The sequence below is a fragment of the Bactrocera neohumeralis genome, chromosome 3, assembly GCF_024586455.1.
Source record: "Bactrocera neohumeralis isolate Rockhampton chromosome 3, APGP_CSIRO_Bneo_wtdbg2-racon-allhic-juicebox.fasta_v2, whole genome shotgun sequence".
NCBI lineage: Eukaryota > Metazoa > Arthropoda > Insecta > Diptera > Tephritidae > Bactrocera > Bactrocera neohumeralis.
The window spans coordinates 8,949,534-8,969,875 of record NC_065920.1 but is presented as its reverse complement, the minus strand read 5'-3'; positions in this window follow the sequence as shown (position 1 = coordinate 8,969,875).

Sequence of the window (20,342 nt, the reverse complement as noted above, 5' to 3'; positions counted from 1 at the left end):
TTGCATGTGTAATATATGGCAAAACTATATTATTCCTAGCTTCTAAAATTTAAAATTTTTCTTAAAAAAAAATTTTTGAAAGTTTTTATTTCATGCGAGAAAATTTTAAATCGAATTTGTTCACAGAATCGGACCTAAATTTTAAAATTTTCTTGAAATTAATTTTTGGAAATTTTTATTGCATGCGAGAAAATTTCAAGTTGAACTCTTATAAATAACTCGAAGTTAGAAAATTTCAAATTTTTTATTTTAAGTGATTGTCTGAATTTTAAATTAAAAAAAAAAAATTGTTTGGAATTTTTTATTTTATGCGACAAAAACTGGAAGTGCGAAAATTTCATATAATTTTTTTATTATTTTATTATTTAATAAGTTTAAGTAAACAAAAAAATTTGGAAAGCTTTTATTGCGTGCGAGAAAATTTCAAATCGAATTTGTGTAAAGAAATGAATAACCATTTGTCAAATCTAAAATTTTTCTTAAAAAAATATCTTTAAAATTTTTTATTGCATGCGAGAAACATTGGTTTAAACTGAAAAGAAGATTTCACTGCCTTTCATCTACTATTCGAAAATTGTATATTTTTAAATTTTCCTAATCAGACTTGTAAACAGGTAAACAATTAGAAGTTCAACTATTTATTTTTTCTAAGCTTTCGAATTTCCTTAATAAAAAACTTTGCATTTTATCGCATGCAAATTTTTTTAAACCGAATGTGTTTCAAAAACTATAATTAAAAATGAAATTGGTTTAAAAATATACTTTTCATTAATTAGGAAAATATTATCGCATGCGAGAAAATTTTCAAAATTTGAAAACCCGGCCATGTTTCAAAAATTAAAAATTACAATAGAAAAATAAAATTTTAATGAGCTGGAAAAAGCGATTTTTATATTTTAATAAACGATAAACTATTTTTTAACGCAGCTCTTTTATCACATGCGATAAATTTTAATTTATAAAATTTTTATTGAATTTCGTCCAAAAAACGAAAAATTTTAATATGCAACTTTTTATAGTTTTTTATCACATGCGAGAGATAAACAAAAGTTGAGAGAAGGTTCTTGTACATAACTGTATACGTTAAAAAATGCTGACGTTATGTAGATAACTATCGATGTATATAAAAAATAGACATACATACATACATATATAAATATATGTAGAATATAATACTAAATAAATATACCATAAATTTAAAATAAAAATATGTTTATGTGTGTAAATGTGTAATAATAGCAATATTATGTAGTGTTTAACTATCAAAAAATTATATTTAAATGCAAATAATGTAAGTTTCGAAATTTATTTCAAAAGTACCCACAAATAGTCACAAAAACTGCGGTTCACAAGTACCATATTTTATTGCCTCTAAAAGCCACGCGGCTGGCCTAAATTCACATGAACATAAATAATATTTCGGTATTTAATTTTTCGAATGTACTATTTCGAGCCGTCTCGCCATAAGTTCACTAGTATTAGTTACATTAGTTTGTAAACATTTAAGCTTAGTTGCTGTGTGACTGTAAATTATTCGCTTTATTATTATAATTACTAATATATTTACAATGTACTTCCGTTTAATTACAACTTATGTATGTATGTATGCATGCATATGCACCGTTGTATTATTTACGCTTGCAAACAGAGCGCAATATTTGTAATAATAAGTACCTTTACGCTTAGACTAAGCATTCGAGTTGGCAGCAATTTGTATACAAACACACGCACACATGCTACACTGACACATATATATATATATACTTTAGTGTATACAAATTAAATTTAGTTATATAGTGTTGTTATTCTAGTGCTATCTTCCTAAAATCTACTTTAAAATTAATAAATGAGAGAAAAAAACGAAATTTAAATAATAATTATATATATGTAAATTGTATGTGTGTACGTATGCATGTATTGGTAAGCGTATATTTGATAATTGCCTTTTCATGCAAAGGGCTAAATTTATAACTAAATAATAGTACATACAACAAACAAACACTATGAGCATATGTAAAATACTGCCGCAGCGCACAAAGCAACAAATGTGTGTTAGGCGGGGGATCTAGCAATTAGTATGAATAAATGCCATAACTATCAAATGAAAATTATAAACAATGGTTTTTTTATTTGAAATGAAATTTTAGGTGATTATATTTTTTATTTAAGAATTTTTTAAATAAAAAGAATCGTTAAATTAACTGCACACTTTGAAATTCGGCAATGGGTAAGCATATGCAGGTTAGCGGTATTAATTGTAAAACTGAAGCTTAAAAGCTCCATAATGTAATTGAATTTTAGAGTAAAGGTAAGTAAAAAGTACGCTTTTTGTATAGAAATAAAAAAATTGAAGCATATGCGCAGGGGCCACGCTGAGATACTTTAAATAATGGATGCCTTATGCAACTAAGCGACTTTGATGAAGTGACTCCTGAAGTTAAGCGTTCAAATTCATAGAAAACAATATATCGAAGCATATGCACAGGGGCCAATGCTGAAATACTTTAAATAATACATACTCGGTTCGACAAAGAAACATTGTTTGAGTGAAACCTAAAGTTAAGCGTTCAAATTTAGAGAAATTCATAGAAACACGTATATAGAAGCACATGCGCAGGCGCCAATCTGAATTACCTCAAATAATGTATTCTCTCAGCAACTGGGTCACCCTAATTGAGTGAAATCTGAAGCTTAACGTCTATATTCACAATTTGAAAACAAAGACTTTAGAAATTCAGAAGAAAATATAAAAAAATAGAAAATACATAAAATGTATTCGCAAAATCTAAAGCAAAGCTAGATAACGAAGTCATTATTGCGATTAGACATAGTAAATTTTTCCAAACAAAACTCAAAAGTTTCTAAAATATTCACAAAACAACTAAGTTAGGAAGTTTGAAAATATCGAAGCATATACGCAGGCGCTACGAAGGAAAAATTGCGTTAAAATCAAAGGCATGAAACGGATGAATATTTTAATCGGTTCCATGCTATTGTAAGCAGCGAATATGCATTTTTGAATTGGTTTGTTGAAGTGTTTATAATATTTTAGCATCTCTACATAAATCAAAGGCGAGACACGAGTTCACGAATCTGATCACAGCTCCAATAAATAAAGCTGCTACGGAGTTCCCTAAATATATATAGTCATAAATGTACTTATAACAACCCATATTTAACGACAACTAAATTTTTTTATAATTTATTGTACAAAACTTTTTCACTTTGGTAAGTTTCGGAACATGACCTTAAAACACCATTGTTTGTTAGCTGACTGTATAAAAAATCAACTGCAAAAAAGATTTGCGGAAAACACTGATAAAATTATGAAGAAATATAATGTTCTGATGGTCACCAGCGCATAAATAATATCATATTAACAGAGTATGCGAAAATGCATAGCATATCCGCAGGAGCAAAACTTTGTTTCTGGAGTACTTTTCATGAAAATAGTATTTTCTTTGCACTTTTCTTTAATCGACACAATTCTTATAACAAAATCTATGCAAAAATGTATCTTGCGATAAAAATTTTGTATTTTCGTCTCTCGTGATAAATATTTTTGCAAACCAATTTAAGAAATGACGCTTATTTAAAAAAGGAGATAAATAAATATGAAATCCCAGCGACGTTTAGTTAATAATTTGTGTAAATAAGTAATGTTTATTAAGATTTGCGTAGCAACGCCTGGGGATGTGCTACAAAAACTGTATTTGGGTTAATTTTTATGAAAGTTTGACCCGTATTAGTATGTTACTTAAAATTTTTACAAAAATTGCTATTAACAAATAACTCTTTCAGAAAAATTTGTATTTTATAGCCTGCCGAAATAAATATTTTTGAAAAATTATGAATAAAAAGGACTTACCGTAAAGAAAAACACAAAAAAAAATAAATATTAAAACCTTTCCAAATTTAGTTAGAATAATTCTACAAATAAAAATATTTTGAATTCTACATACGCCGATCTACGCTATATGGCATTTTCGTAACAACGCCTGGGGATATGCTACACAATTTTTTTGGGGTTAAACTTTATGAAAATTTGACCCGTATTAGCGTGTTATCTATGGTTTTTACAACAATTATTATTAACAAATGCAGCTTGCGGAAAATTTTTGTATTTTTTTCTGTCGAAGTAAATATTTTTGGAAAATTATGAATAAAAGGGTACTTATTAAGAAAAAAATTGAAAATAAATATCAAAAACTAACGAAATTTAGTTAGTATAATTGTACAAATAATTAAATTTTGGATTCTGATCTTAGTTATATGGTTTTTTCGTACCAACGCCTGGGGATATGCAACACTTTTTAATAAAAATGTGTATTTAAGCAATTGGTGATTGAATGATTTTTGGTAACAAAAGAGAATGTCTTGGTGTGTCTAAGATTTATTAAGATGCAAAAGCAAATATAAATATATGTATGTACATATAGCAACAACGGTATGTAATATAACCAATAGAAAGGTATTTTATTAACAATTAATTGCCGCAAATTCCATACAATTACACAGTACATGTGACACACGCTACAAAACAGACAGGAAAGCATTCATTGACAATAGAAAATATTACCGAAAATCCTTAATTGCTACATACATATGTATGTACGAGTATGTGTGTGTGCACACAAACACAACGAAAGAACAACATTTTTAATTAATCCCATCAATGTTGTGGCATGTTTTACAATTTTGCAATTTTAAAGCGGCGCTACAGCTGCTGCTTTTGTTGTTGTTGTTTTTGCTGGGTCAATGTAGCGCTGTGAGTGAAAAACTGTGCAAAATCCGAATGCGGACTAGGAAATGACCATGCCAAGTGAATAAATGCGAATCAACTGCGAAATGTTGTTGTAGCGAAAATTGTTGTTGCACGAAATGGGCGGTTATATTGCTGCTGCTGTTGCTGTGGTTGCTGTTGCAGTTGGGCAAATCACATTTGACCAGTGAAATATTCATGCATATGTGAGAGCATATATTACAAGGTAGGTGTCCACATACTCCAAAACACACACACATACACACAAAAGTGTATCTGTGTGCATGCGAGTAATATGCTTATAAACTGACTGCCGTTGCCGCGCCCGCGCCGGTATTACGCAAATTCATTTCAATTAATTTGAGCACACCCACACAGCAACAAGAAAGGCAAGGGCGCTGTAGCAATTCGTATGAGTCTGTGTGGTGGCATTGGCGCAAAATACCGTTAAAAACTTTAAAAGCTTTGGATGTGAACATTTTCGCATTTAAATATTTATTTTTAGTTTCTACATGCTGACAGTCTTTCGGAGCAATGCGAAATCCGCCCAAATGATGTTTTCACATTTTCGCCAAAAAGTAACGAATAAAATGTTGAAATTGCAGGAACGTTGTTAATAGTGCAGCAAACAATAAGGTAGTAGAAATGCGGCGCTGTTTTACTAGTTTACTTGTGTGTTGTTAAATTTAAATTCATAAGTGAAATCATTTTTCAGATTAATCCCTTTAAATAGTGAAGAGCTGCGGCTTGAAGGGATTTCTCTCAAATAAGACCAAAGCATGAACTCTATCAAAGCAGAAAATTCCATTAAAGGATAATTTAAATTTTTTTATTGAAAATTTTAGGTGCTTAGGATGCCAAAGTTATCAGATTTTATATGAGAAAGAGCTAGAGACTACCATAATTATAGGGTTATGATATTAGAATCATAGAAGGGAACAATTATGAAAGGTGGCCTAAAAAGCACAGAGGAACTTCTGGAAGACAGACTTGATTTTGATAAAAATAAGGCAAACCCAAGAAAGACTTGGTACATTTTATTATAACATAGTAAGAAAGACCCTTATTATAATTTTGGTGGGTCAGTTTGTATGGCAGGACGTGAGCCCAATCGAACAGTCGTATGACAGCTACATGTTACAGTAGTCTGATCTGCACAATTTCTTCGGAGATTGCAGCGATGATTAAGATAATAATCTCCACCGAATTTCATGAAAATATTTCGTCAAATGAAAAGGCTTTCCACATACGAACTTTATTACGGTCATTCAGTTTGTATGGCAGCTTTATGCTATAGTGGCCCGACTTCGACGTTTTCGACAAATGAGCAGCTTTTTTGAGAGAAAAGAACATGTGCAAAATTTTAGATCTACAGATAGACGGGTGGCCCGAAAACGAATGGACGGACAGACAGGCAGACGAACATGGCTGAATCGAATGAGCCCTTTCTGCTGATCATTTATGTATATGAATACTTAATAGGATCTCAGATGCTTTTCACTGTATAAAAATATAAAAGAAACACAACCGAAAGCAACGTTTTAAGTATAAGCGGAACAAATTTTGAACCATCACCACCAAAGACAACCAAAAATTTAATAACTTTTTTCTCTGAAAATAATTATTTTGTATTTAACAAAAATGCACATCCAACTGGTTACTTTCACGCTTCCTGTTTTAATGTACAACTAACTTCCGTTTGCTGCTTGCACTAGGCCAGCTGTCGCACTGCCAGCTGTCGACCATTTTACCCTGCCATGTTGATATACATAGAGACTAATTAAAAACTAATTTGAAATGTAGTTAGACTACTTTTTCTAGGTATATACTGCCATAACCTTACATTTTTAGGATAAATTACTATTTACCAAGCAAAGGTGACACAATTCATTGCATACATTCAGGCGTCAGACAATTTTTGTCATTTCATTGCATGCATTTGGGCGAAGCAATTAATTAAGGTAGTATACTAGTCTAGAGGCATGAATTTTAGGTAATTTTTAAGAACTATTTAAGGTTTATAGTTTTCTTATTGGCCTACCTTAACCTAACCTACACTAAGATTTATAGTAGTTATTAATGAACGTTGCAAGAACACAGGAAAAAAGTTAACAAAATTAAAAAATTTCAAAAGTTAGCAGCTGATGAAGTGGTGGATCTCAAAAAGGTGGTACGTAACCATACCCACGATTTCCCATACATGATTCAAAATTCTTCAAGCAATCTAAAACCAAAAAATATATTGATCTTTAATAATATCGCTCTGTTTGGAACTACAGAAAAGTTGGACAAAAATTGTTTCATGAAATGATGACTGCCTGCAAAAGTACCTTTGGAAAAACTTTTCTTACAGTTTCGAATGTTTTAAAGATGGTAAAAATTTTGAGATATTGATATAGCTCCAGACATAGACAAGCCTATAAAATAGATTTTTTTTTTAAATTTCTGGTAAATCGTTCAAGTGGAACCAGAGAAATCGTGGGTATCGTTTTGAACAAAGACAGTTTCGAGAAAAACGCATTTGCCATAAAGCTTATGTTTCGGTCTAACCAGTTTGGATGACAGGTCAGCAAAATACCTACATATATCTCTGAAAATAATTTGAGTTTGGCATAATCCCCTTTCGGACATATTCTTGAATGATTGAAATTGGAAACAAAATCAATTTTTTCCATTTCTAAACAAAAATTACACAATTAGAGGGGTAAATTGTGTAATTTTAGAAAGAAGGAGTGGTATTTTTTTACTAGAAAAGAAAGCTTATAGAAGCTTTCAAAATAAGAACTGATCTCAAACAGATATGAAGGCTTTCAACAGAAGTAAGTTAAGAGTTAACTTCAAATAAAACGAAATCGAAAACAGCAACTGTAAAAGGGGACTACCTCAGTCAATACATAGGAAGCAACAGGTCGTAACTACTAACCAACTACCCGAAAATATTTCTAAGGCAGCACTCTCAATACTTTAAGAAGATATTTGGTATGGAAAAAACAAAAAAAAAAACGGAAATTATTGAATATTGAATGGGTTTGCAATAAAGCTGAAATAATAAACTTAATTTTTCAAATAAATTTCCAGTGAATTTTTACTACAAATAGTATATTAATTACCGTGCTTGTCAGCTATTCTGCCCTTGCTGCATTGCATTTTTCATTTTATTTTTATATATTTTTTTCCACCAATTTCAAACATAGCCACTATTGTTGGGCTTGCTACTTACGCTTGTTAACACATCATATACTTGTATGTGTGTATGTGCGCCACACAATGACATTCTCGCTAAACTACAATAAAAGTTTTCTCGTTAGCGTCGCTAATTACCGCCGCCATTGTCAGCAAACAACGGCAACTGGAAACATTTGTTGTACTCATGCATGTCTCTCTATGTTCGGCATATGTGAGCATTACATATTTACAAATGCGTTCCTGTAGGAAAATTCAAATGTGGAAAGCAATTTTTTCCAAAGCTGAATAAACTATCAGTGGAACATTTTAATACATATGTCGATCCTTCGAACGTTCTTCGACAAATTTGGTTTGTATAAAGTTTTGATGTACCTTCGAAAAGTTTATGGCTTATAGGAACTTTTTTTAGTATACGAACCAGATGAAGAAGAAAACATAGATGAAAATAATCTAAGAAATTTTTTCTTATATGCCTCATCAACTCATTTTTGTCAATATTACTTTGAAATAGCAGCAAGCTACTATACTTAATCATCAGACTCGTTTGAGTACCTGGTCAAGCGGAATCGCTGGCAACTGCAAATCCAATGAGCTTGCCTCGCTGAAATCGGAATGGCATCTCAGCTATCATCTCGCATTCTAGCACTGAACCAGTGGCTTAGTAGGCGATGGTCGACAATCCGTTCATATGTGTCTGCAAGATCCTTTAGGCGTAGGGTAGAACGCAGAAGCTCCACTGAACTACCTGCCTAGAGCAATGTTCATCTTGTAATAAGTGTAGAAATTCTTAGCCACTCATGCGGTAAGACTAAAAATCTTGTCCGACGCAAGTTGTCAAACTTGTATTGACAACGATGTGGAAATATTCAGACACTTTCTCCTCCACTGTCCAGCCTTTGCAAAACTGAGTTTGTAAAATCTCGCTAGTTTTAAGCTCGAAGAACTAGAATATTTAGTCAAAACTGATTATAATCGTTTAAACACGTTTGTTAAACGCTCAAAGCGCTTTTACGATTTGTGAGGATGTAAATATCTTTTATATACGCGCTCTAAGCTGCCCAAGTATGATTTCTGTTAAAATCGAGCTCTTGACCTAACCTAGCCTTAGGTTATTGTCATATATGTAGGTGCTAATTCGAGTGAGCGCTGAGCAAAAAACTATACAGACCGTGAATATACAAATCATTTGACTTCTCTCAGGGTTGCTGCGCAACTATAAGTGGAATCAGGTTGCTTGTGCCAAATGCATCTATACAAAAAATTTAAAAAAAAAATGTGAAACCAGTGCAGGAATGTGCAAATGAAATAATTTTTATAAATAAGTTTACACGCACAAAACATATACTCAACATTATCAGAAATGCCTTATAAGCGAAGAGTTTATTGAAGAGAACACTACATTTGAGCTTCCTTAACTTGCCATAAAATATATATGTTTATACATTAAGGCAAAAAAGCGTACGGAAACTGTAACTAAATTCCTCGGGTAAATGATTATTCAAAAAAATGTATTATGCCAAGTTGATAGGACTGTCCTTAATTACTATGCCAAATATTAGTCAAATATAAGTGGACAGAGCTTTCAATCGACCGAAGAGATAAAAAAACATTTGCTGACGGAGCTGAAGTGAATCCCAACAAGTGCTCATGAAAAGTGTTTCGAGGACTGGAAGAATCATTGGCATAAGTGTACTACATCTGGTGCGGTTTACTTTGAAGTCAACAAAATAAATATTTATGAATATTTTGAGTTTTATATACAATTTTCGAGTACTTTTTTATCACAATATATATGTGATATCACAAGAAAATTAGGCAGTTGCATTCAACTCAGGAAAGTAAGTGTTCGGATACAATACTGAAATGGTAAGCCCGCATGATATTCTATACTTTTATGATTATACCAATTTCTTATTCAATAGGCTACACTTCACAAGGCTCTCAACGCTTAACTACACTGAGATTCATTAAAATTTTTCTCAACTCTCTTCTACTGAATGATATCGGATGAGAGTTGATTTGCCAACACTTTCAAAAATCTTGTGAAAATGTTATGCCATAATTCTGGCAGCATATGCTAAAATAAATTTTAATGTGCTGAGGAATATTTATATAAAATAGGTAATCGACGAAAAATTGTATGAAGAGTAGTATTATCTGAGATCAGAGCTGATAACACTACTCAACAAATCTGAAGGAAAAACTTTCGACTATTGTGCTAAGGAGTGCGTGGAGGTATTTGAGGTGTCCTGATTACGAATTTGAGTTCAAAAATTTCCCATCACGTATATAGCTATTTTTCTCATTTTAGTAAATCCTGCTGATTTGACCCCTAGAACCCCTCACTACAACACAAAAAATCCAACTTGTTATGAAATTTTTACTATAACTTTCGCTTATAGCAACAAACGACTAGCAAGAAAAAACCTCTGCCATCACTGTCACAAAATTGCAGTAGACTAGGGTAATCAGATATGTACTTGTGTCACAATTTTCAATCAAAATTGCAGCATAATCGAATGAAAAACTTTGCAAGTAATAATTGCTTTGGCGACGATGATTTGACGAAAAAAGAAAGCGCTATAACATAAATATTTACGCATAGACTACATAAATACGTACCTATAAATGTACGCAAATGCTTTAGCTAACACATTTCTACACATAAAAGTGATATGGCAGCCCTCAACACACCACGTAGTAAAGGATAATTGAGTTACAAAAGGATAATTGCTATTTAACTCGTTCCGCCTTTAAATAACACACTCTGATGCACATATACATGCAACATGCAATATTTCAGCATTTTCTACGCCTTAATGGCGATTTAATGGAATCTTGTCATAATTAGTTGTGTAAAATTAAAAACGCTGGTTTTTTAAACTAATAAAGCTCCGGCGCATGTGTTGCGTTGCAAGAGTAACGCAGTGAGGAGTAGAGGTTACGAAGCGTAGGTTGTACATGCAACAGCTGCCGTTGATGCAACTTTGATTGCTGTCGAGTTTTTTGTGCCGGCAGGCATAGTTGGTTGTTGCTATTTTCCGCAATTTCGTAAGGATTTTAGTTAGACAATTTTGAAAATTTTGGTTTTTGGTTAGTGGTAATGTATAAACATATATATGTTTCTTTAACGGTTAGTAAGAGGCGGAATATTTAAAATAGTTAAAAATTTGACTCTTTTATACCATAAAGTTCTTCTATAAAAATTGGATATAGTATGAGATTTAAAAGTCATTATGATGTCTGTAAGGCACTCAGGAGTTTGTAGGAGCATCGACTCAATAAAAATTGAAAATATCCGCCTGCAGCCGGCGGTTACTGTGAATTATTTAGAGCTCATAGCTCTACCTAGAAACTTAGTATCGAAAAGAGGACGGAAAGCATTGATTGAATTCAACTGCTGCAGAAGAGCCATAGACAAAAAGTGTGGTCTCTAACTTGAAATAGTCTATTGACTCTACGGCACCATAGTCAAGCCCACTACCTTTTTGAAAATTGCTCTACGGGTCAGTTTCTCTGATGGAAGGCGCAGTAAAAATTGTACGCTGGTACAAAGCTAGAGAGCGTTCAGCGAGCAATGCTCATTAACATGTATATTGCAATAAGATCTACACCAATCATCGCGCTTAATGTTATTCTGCATACAGACAATACTCAAAAAGCTGGTTTTATAAAAGAATATGTGCTTGAACACTGAAGAACTCTCGCAAATTTTAACATCATAAGAGATTTTTTGGACCATGACGGAACTTTCTTTGCCCACATACCCGCTATCGATAGAACGGGAACGTAGTAGAGCTCCGCTTTCATCGTCAGTTCTTTCATTGGTTGGCTAGGATTCGCGAGAGTTTGGCTAGTGTTGGCCTACCAATAGTTTTTCCGGTGTCGCAAGATCATTTTTACCCAGAAAAAAAAGTCGGTCAACGGCAGCGAGAGATGTCTTCGCTATCAGAAAGGTTAGCCTTTACCTATTTTGTAGGGGACCTAATTGGTCATTTTTCTTTCGGTGTGAACACGATAATATTTAATATCTTACTGGACGTCAGCCTTAGAACCTATTTAGAAAAAGACGAGGTAAAAATATCTTAACACTGGCTTCGTAATTGTTTCGCCTTTGCAAGATAGAGACTTAAACATCTCAGAGTTCGCCTTTCAGGCATCTTACCTTGCTTGAAATAAAACTTCTAAACAAATTTGAATTAACTTCAAGGCGCTGTGCCGACTTATAAGATCTGATTGCAGGAGTTCTATTATCTGGCTTCACAAAAGGCTATATTTAGTCGTCAAGATGTGATTCCTATCTTGAGGATCAGCCATTCAATCTAACCTAACCTAAAATAAAGATATGACCGTAGCTGTATTTCCAAAAGGTTCTACGTGAAAATTATTACTAATTTGCTGAACTGGAAGATCTTGACGAAGAGGACCCTATACAACCCACGAAACAATCACTTTTTTGAAGGAAATTTTCGACGAGCGCATTACACTCATTGTGGGCCTGTAGCGCCGTCTCTAATTAATGCGATTTAACATCAAAACACGATGGAACGAACTACCTGGGTACAAGACTGCAAAAGTCATGTATCAAACGGTAGATCGGAAATACCAAAAATTCCTATTGGCGCTCGATCGAAGAGATTGTAGGAACATGATCGGTATACCAATAGGTCACTGTCTAGTGGTGGCACAAGCCCGCAGAAAGGGGCTGACAGATCGAGAAGACTGCAGGAAATGTTTAGAGCAGGGTACCAGGGAAACAATGGATAATCTCTTGTGCACTTGTCCCGCATTGGCAAGACTACGGCGTTAGCAGCTGGGATCCCCACGATATGATACACTGGAGAAGGTATCGAAAGTGAGGCCGCAGAGTATGTTAAAATTCGCGTCAAGCGCAGGCGTCTTAAAGTATGACTGCTCTCTTGGACCTAGGAACTGAACTCCAGATAAGCTTGGGACTATTGACACTATGTAAGAGAATATTCGGTGCCTTATTGCTGAAAAATGTGGTCGAAAAGCAGGCCACATGATTTCTTGTAGAGAACCATATTCCTACATAGTCTACATATTTTTAAGAAAATTTTATATTTTTTCGCCAAAGAAAATAGGCTCATACACAGGCTACGTAGAAAATCACGAAATAATTATTTAAAAAAAGCTGAAAAATTGTAAAAAGTAAGAAGAAATGTCGATAAGAAGTAGCAAAGTAATGCCGCAGATCATTGATATGAGTTTCACGCAATTCTCGGTAAAGCGGACGAAACTTATGAAAAGTGTAAACTTTAGCTGCAACTTCGCGCATTTATCACAAATGCACAATGAATTGCTAAAATCTGAACTTTTTGTAATTTCAAGTGTCAATTGTGTGCGTTACCGCAGCTCACACGCACACACACACACTCACGCCGGGTCGCGCTGCTAACAGTGCTTAACGACTTCTTAATAGCTTTTCCCATCAACTGACGTTTCGCTTTTCATTTACGCTGATTGCATTTTTGCGCATTTTTCCAAAAGGCGACCCACTGCCAAGCACTTTTTTGTTGCTTTTGCTGCCTGCTCTCTTTATTTTATTTTTACTGTTTTATTTTTATTTTTTTATTTTAGCGCGCCGCTTAATTTTTTGTCGCTCGACCGTTACAATGCCATATATCTCCATATGCATACATATACAAGTAGGTGTGTGTGTGTGTGTGTTGGGGAAAAATTAAAAATTCGCGCACATAGCACTTCGGTCTGTCTGCCCGACTACTGTCGATGAAGTTTCATTTTGCACGCGTGCTTGTGTTGACTGCGCTGTAATCCTGTGCCGTCGTATATTTGAAACTCAGCCTGCCACATGCCACACACTACGCCACACTCCACTCACAAGTGTGGCGCTCTTTGTTATTGTTGTTTTAACTTCACATTTCAATGAATGTAAAAGTTTAATTTACATTCCCGACGACTCAACTGGATTCGAGGCGGCTTGTCTGAATTCGCAGGATTGTTGACTCGACGCGACTTGATGTTTTTATAATTTACATATTTTTTCCTTTTTTGTGATTTTTTGAATTTCACTTTTTCATACAGTGCGCCACTGCTTTGTTGCTTTTGTGTTTTTAAGTTTTTATTTTGTGAAAATTTGCAATATTTTCCGCATATTCACTGAATTTAATGAAATGGCAAAACTAGGAAATTCTATGCCCCAAATATTTCCGTTTTCATGTTGCTGGTGATTTGCAAATTAATTTTAGGATTTTGGTCCTTAATTTAGCATTCGGAACGCGAATTTGTTTTAGTAAAATCATCGACTAGCATCGACTATTTACTAGTGTATCCATATAAGAATGGAGGATGGAGCCACGTGTAGCAGTTCACGCAAAAGAAGAAAGTGCCCTGAGCGTCATTGACTTGTGACTGGACAGAAACGAGAGACCCCCTTTTGATGACAACCACTGCAAAAGTATTAAGGATAACGATTTAAAGTCATGCACCTGGAATGTCCTGTCCCTTAATTGGGAAGGTGGTGTTGCCCAGCTAGTTGATGATGTCCTCGTTAGAGTGAAGGCTGACATCACCGCCGTCTAAGAAGTGCGATGGACGGGACAAGGACTAAGACGAGTAAGTCCTTCTGACATTTGCTATAGTGGCCATAAAAAGAAGCGCAAAATCGTGAATGATTGTCTAGTCATAATCGCCATTAAAGCAAAGTTCTTAAACATATCTGATTTGCGCATACACCCCGATGGAAAAGAAGGACAATGAAACAACCGCAAATGGTTTGAAGCTGATGACTTCTCCGATACTCGAAATATGGTTATCTGTAGTACTAGATTCCAACATAAGAAGATTCATGAAGCTACCTGACTGTCTCCGGATCGAAAAGCCACCAACCTGACGTGCGTATGCTCCGAGGTCCTTGTTGTAGCCAAGAAATGAAACCGCCTCTGAGCAGAAAAAACGCAAATTAACAAACCCAAGGAAGGTTCGACGTCGAGAAGTTGTATTCACAATAGACAGCCAAACGATTTTCTACCCGACTTACACTCTTGCTCTTTGAGAAAGCTCATTAGCAACTGGGTATAAGGGATCTGTGGGACGGCATTTCATGTTCCTAACATACAGCTGCAAACGAAACCATTGCTTTTCGGAAAACGCAAAAGAACAGCCGGTACGATGAGGTGTGACGTGTCGCAGTGAAGAGAAAAGAAACTGTCTTCCCTGGCACGTTACAATCGAACACAACAGGTGCGGTATGGGATGCATACAGAGAGTTGAAGACGGAATCGAGAGGCCGAATTGCGTGAGAACGAAGAGTTTGGCAAACTGGCTGACATTGGTAATGCTCGAAAATTCTACGAAAAAATGCGCGGCTAACAGAAGGTTTCGACCGGAGCATACTCTTGTAGAATCTCCAAAAGTGATCTAGCGGCTGATGCTCAGAGCATACTAAAATAATGAAAAGAACACTTCTGCAGCCTGCTGAATGGCAGTGAAAGCATAACACTAGGAGATGGCGAGCCCGATGGAGCAGACGTTCCATTGCCCCACCATGAAGAAGTTCGAATAGCAATTACCCGTCTGAAGAACAACCAAGCGGCTTGGGCCGAGCCATTCAAACGGCGAAGAACTGATAGGGAGCATACGTCAGCTTCTTTGTAAAATATGGTCGGACTAAAGCATGCCCAACGATTGGAATTTAAGTGTGCTATGCCCAATCCATAAAAAAGGAGACCCCACAATCTGTGCCAACTACCGTGGGATTAGCCTCCTCAACATCACATATAAGGTTCTATTGAGTGTATTGTGTGAAAGATTAAAGCCCACCGCCAACAAGCTGATTGGCTTGAGACCTGGAAAATCAACAACGGGCCAGATATTCAACATGCGAAAAATCTTGGAAAAGACCCGTAAAAAGAGGATCAATACAAAACACCTCGAAAAGGGGCTGCCTTTAGGCGCTATGTATGAATTTGGTATTCCCGAAAAACTAATACGGCTGTGTAAACTGTCGTTGAGCTATATCAAAAGCTCCGTCAGGATCAGGAAGGACCTCTCCGAGCCGTTCGATACCAAACGAAGTTTCGGAAAAGGCGACTCTCTTTAGTGTGACTTCTTCAACCTACTCTGGTGAAAATAATTCGAGCCGCAGAACTAAATAGAGAAAGTACCATCTTCTATAAGAGTTTACAGCTGCTGGCGTACGCCGCCAATATTGACATCATTGGCCTCAACAATCGCGCCGTTCGTTCTGTTTTCTTCAGACTGGATCAGTAAGCAAAGCAAATGGATCTAGTAGTGAACTATGGTAAGACGGCAAATCTCCTGTCAAACAAATAGTCGTCGCACTCGCGACTGGGCTCCCGCTTCACTGAGAAACTTTCCCGAAACGACACCACTGTTCCACTAATAAGTGGTAATTGAAATTATGTAATTTTAAAGATTCGCACATTCACTTAGATGATGACTAAGCGTTGTTTATAAACGGCTGTCATTAGCAACTTCAAATGAGTGAAAAAGCAGAAAAGAAAACTCATCGAATCACCAGCAAAAAACTTTGAAGTCTAACTTGCGCTTTCGCCACTCGAATTTACGATTCATTTCCGCACATGCGGAGGAAATCAGTCATTTCCTTACCCACAAAATTACACTCGAAAATAAATACTTAAGAAGTTGCTGAGTGCCAACAACTAACGCGCCAGCTCGCCCACTCTCTGCAAAAACAACAACAACAAATGGAAATATTAATGGTTATTGTTATTAAACAGCAAATATCGTTAGCGTTTCGACGCATCAGCGCGCCGCCTCAAGTGCCGTTTTGGCAGCGGGTGAATAGCGGAAAATAAAACCAAGAGACAGACACAGTCTATGCGCAACGCAGCAGTAAACCTTGCTGCCCCCAAAAATGTCGAGCGCGATTTGTGGAAACACCAGCAGTGCATGATTTGCTCGTTCTTCTTGCGAAACGACAAATCCGCAAATGAAGCGAAAAATGTGTGTAAGTGCGTGTGCATTGGGGGGAAGTGGCTGGCATGATTTGAAAATTTAGTGAAATTTTCAGTGTGTGCGCCTTTGGTTGGCATTGTGATACTATCGGCGCGAAGAATTACGCCCGCGTAGCAGTGAGTCCACCGTCGCCAAAACGAGCTGCAGGATTCAGGATTTTGTTGTGAATTCGGCATTTCAATTGAATTGATACGGAAGCGGTGATATGCTTGTTTACTGCCCCTGCCCGCAAAACGTACCAGAGCTACGCAAACGAGACTGTCTGCGGTGTTAGTTTAAGGCGACCCAGTAAGACAACTTTTGAAAAAAATGTGATGAAATAGCAGGAGGAAAAATCAAGGCACTACGGTTGGACTTGTCGACAGTTTAGTTTAGTTTCTTTCCTTTTAAGCTCCTTTAAAAAGCTCTTCTGAGTGAACACGCTATGTGCCACATTACCGGCTGGGTCCGGAATTAAAAAAAAAATTAATAAAAAAAAAAAAATTTCAAAAATAAAAAATTGTGTAAAAAAAACTTATAAAAAAATTTATAAAAAATCCATGAAAATTTTATAAAAAAAATTACAGAACAAATAATAAAAAAAAAATGTATAAAAAATCTCATAAAAGTTTTATGGAAAAATCTCTAAAAAAAATTATAAAAAACCTATAAAAAATTAAAAAAACAAATTCTTTGAAAATTTTAGAAAAAAAATTACAAAACAAATAATATAAAAACATGTATAAAAATCTCATAAAAAATTAATAAAACTTAATAAAAAATTTATAAAAAAATTTACAAAAAATTTTATAAAAAAAATTCATTAAAAATATCATTAAAAAATTTATAAAAAATCTCATTAAGAATTGTAAAAAAAGTTTAAATTTATTATGCATTATTTCAGTTGCAACTCTTGTGATATTAAGGAGTATAATCTCAAGTAAGGATATTTTTGTTTCATAGCCTCAAAAATTCAAACATCGAAAACGACTTCCAAATTTTTTATACTAGCATCAAATATAGCACAAATTGGTTTTGCGAAGGATTCCAAGTTATATAGAATCCAGTTACGTAGACCTCACGATAATGGAAGTAACTTGACGCCCCCGTTTTCCCTTTAGTCTACTCTGTAGTACTTTCAAGGCAGTTTATTAAATTATTCAACAAAGTCGAACATCTTTTCCTAAATTTAAGTTTCGGAAAACCTCTTCCATACTAAAACGTGCAGAAAATAACTAACATTTCCTACAGGGATGCACAGTCAGAGCATAGTCTACAGCGAGTACAATCAGACGCCGTCGAGAGAGGTGTGTGGGTAGCATGACTTTGTTCTACGTCAGTGTTTGTTGGCTCTAAAATCGCAATGATTTTTGACTTTCCCATTTTTTCGCCTACAATAACATAACTACAGTTTGTTGTTTTTGTAATTGATAGTGTTATTGTTGTTAGTATATGCGTTATTTTTGGCTATTCAGACTGTCACTCTCTCCGAACTCCTTGTTCTCATTGTCACCATTGCGCTAGCAGCGCCTCCGGCTACAATTTGAACAACATCCCAGCTGATTGCTTGACTGACTGACTGAATAACTGACAGAGGTGGAAAGTTTATTTCGGATTATCAAATTTCGTTATAGTCGTTTTGTTTGTGTACGGTTATCGGTTCGTTGCTGTATTTAACAATTTCATTGTTATTTCACAATAAACGCCATTTCCTTCATAGTAATTTATTTGCTAATGGTTGTTGTTTTTCGTGTAGCTGTCTTTGTCCATGTTGCTTTTGTTGCTACTTTTGCCATTTCCTATTGTTTGCTTCCGTCATTCACTATTCGTTGAATTGTTTGCTTTGATTTCACTTGCCAGCAGCCAGCCAACAAAAATCAGTTGACATTCAATGGTGTGGCGTGACGTCTACCGCTGTCGGGGCACATCAGACTGTGACTAAATGCCGCCGAGTGCCGAACAATACCTTTAATAAATAGCTCATTAAAGCACTTTATTTTTGTGTGGAAATTAATGAAGTTAATTAATTACACTTGATGTGATATTTGGACTTCAAAATGGCAGAGAGATTTTGGATAACACTTCTAGAAGTAGCTGCAAATAGTTTTTAAACATCTATAAAGTTTGGACAATTTTTGAAATCTTTTTATGAAATATTTGACGGTTTATAAATTTTTGAAAAAATTTTTACATTCCTTTTTACGAAAAATAATTCAATAGTTTGGAACAATAATGTTGATATTTCTTCTTTAAATAATTGCCTTAAGTACGAATTAGAACCTTAAATGCCGTAGAACATAACCCAAAAAGAGGGTTAAAATTTCAAAAAACATATCAATACAATTTTACTTCAAGAAAAGGACGCCAGTTATCTTTTTCGAGTATGAAAAATGTATTATCGGAATATATTAAATATTTTAATTGTTTGATTCGATTGCGATAGTTGTTCATTACACTAAATCTAAGGGGAATGATTTGTCTCTATATATAAAATTTATAGCCTTTGCTTATTTGTAGCATGCGTCCTGGTATTTTGTTCAACTTATTTTGCTTATGAATTTCAAGTCAACTTATATCTTTTTACAAAGCCACGTCTGTTTCAACATTGTCTGTCAAGATGTGAAAAAACACGTATTATATATAAGGGAAACAGAGGACTTTGTTATGGTCTCGAGGGTTGTAAAACCGATTCGTAATTAATAGATTCATGTAAAAAAACAATTTCTATACCGATGTCACCATTTTATCCGAGTGAGAAAAGTATACGAATACCATCAATCAAGTGCTAACGAAAGAATCCATTCCCACGGTTGTCGGGTCTAAGTAACTGGAACGGACCGGGTTTTTTTCCGGTCAAGCGCTGTCAACTCCGCACCACAACAATAATCACCCCGTCCATGCTCACTCGAATATTTGGTTGAATTTCCACTATCGGACCGTGTAAAACTCTCGGGACATGACTTAACTGATCTCGGTCTGGGTGCTAATTTTTGTCAGGTCCTCTTATAAGAAATTGTAGTTTTTTTTTTAATATTAAAGTAGGTCGAAAAACAAGAACTAGGTCCAGTCAGGGATCCGAACTCGTTAGTTCTACCCTTATTGTTGTCACTCTACTTAAACTTCGCTTTTCACCTTTTAGTCGCTGTGATCTCAAATTCACCTTAGCATTTCTCAAGTGCCAACCACATAATAGTTAGTCTTAAATTACTAAAGTTTAACATAAATTAGTTTTTTTCTCAAAGCAAAATGCTGTTTTAATCAAATTAACTGACTTTGTGGAAATCAAACAAAAGCAGAAGGAATGAAAGATGAAAGAGAAACCAAAATTTCAATGAATACAAAGCCACAATATAATGTGATATACCCAAGCATACAAACTGCTTTTACTACGCTATGTCTTCAAAGCACAAAACCATCAATATTCAAGGCAAAA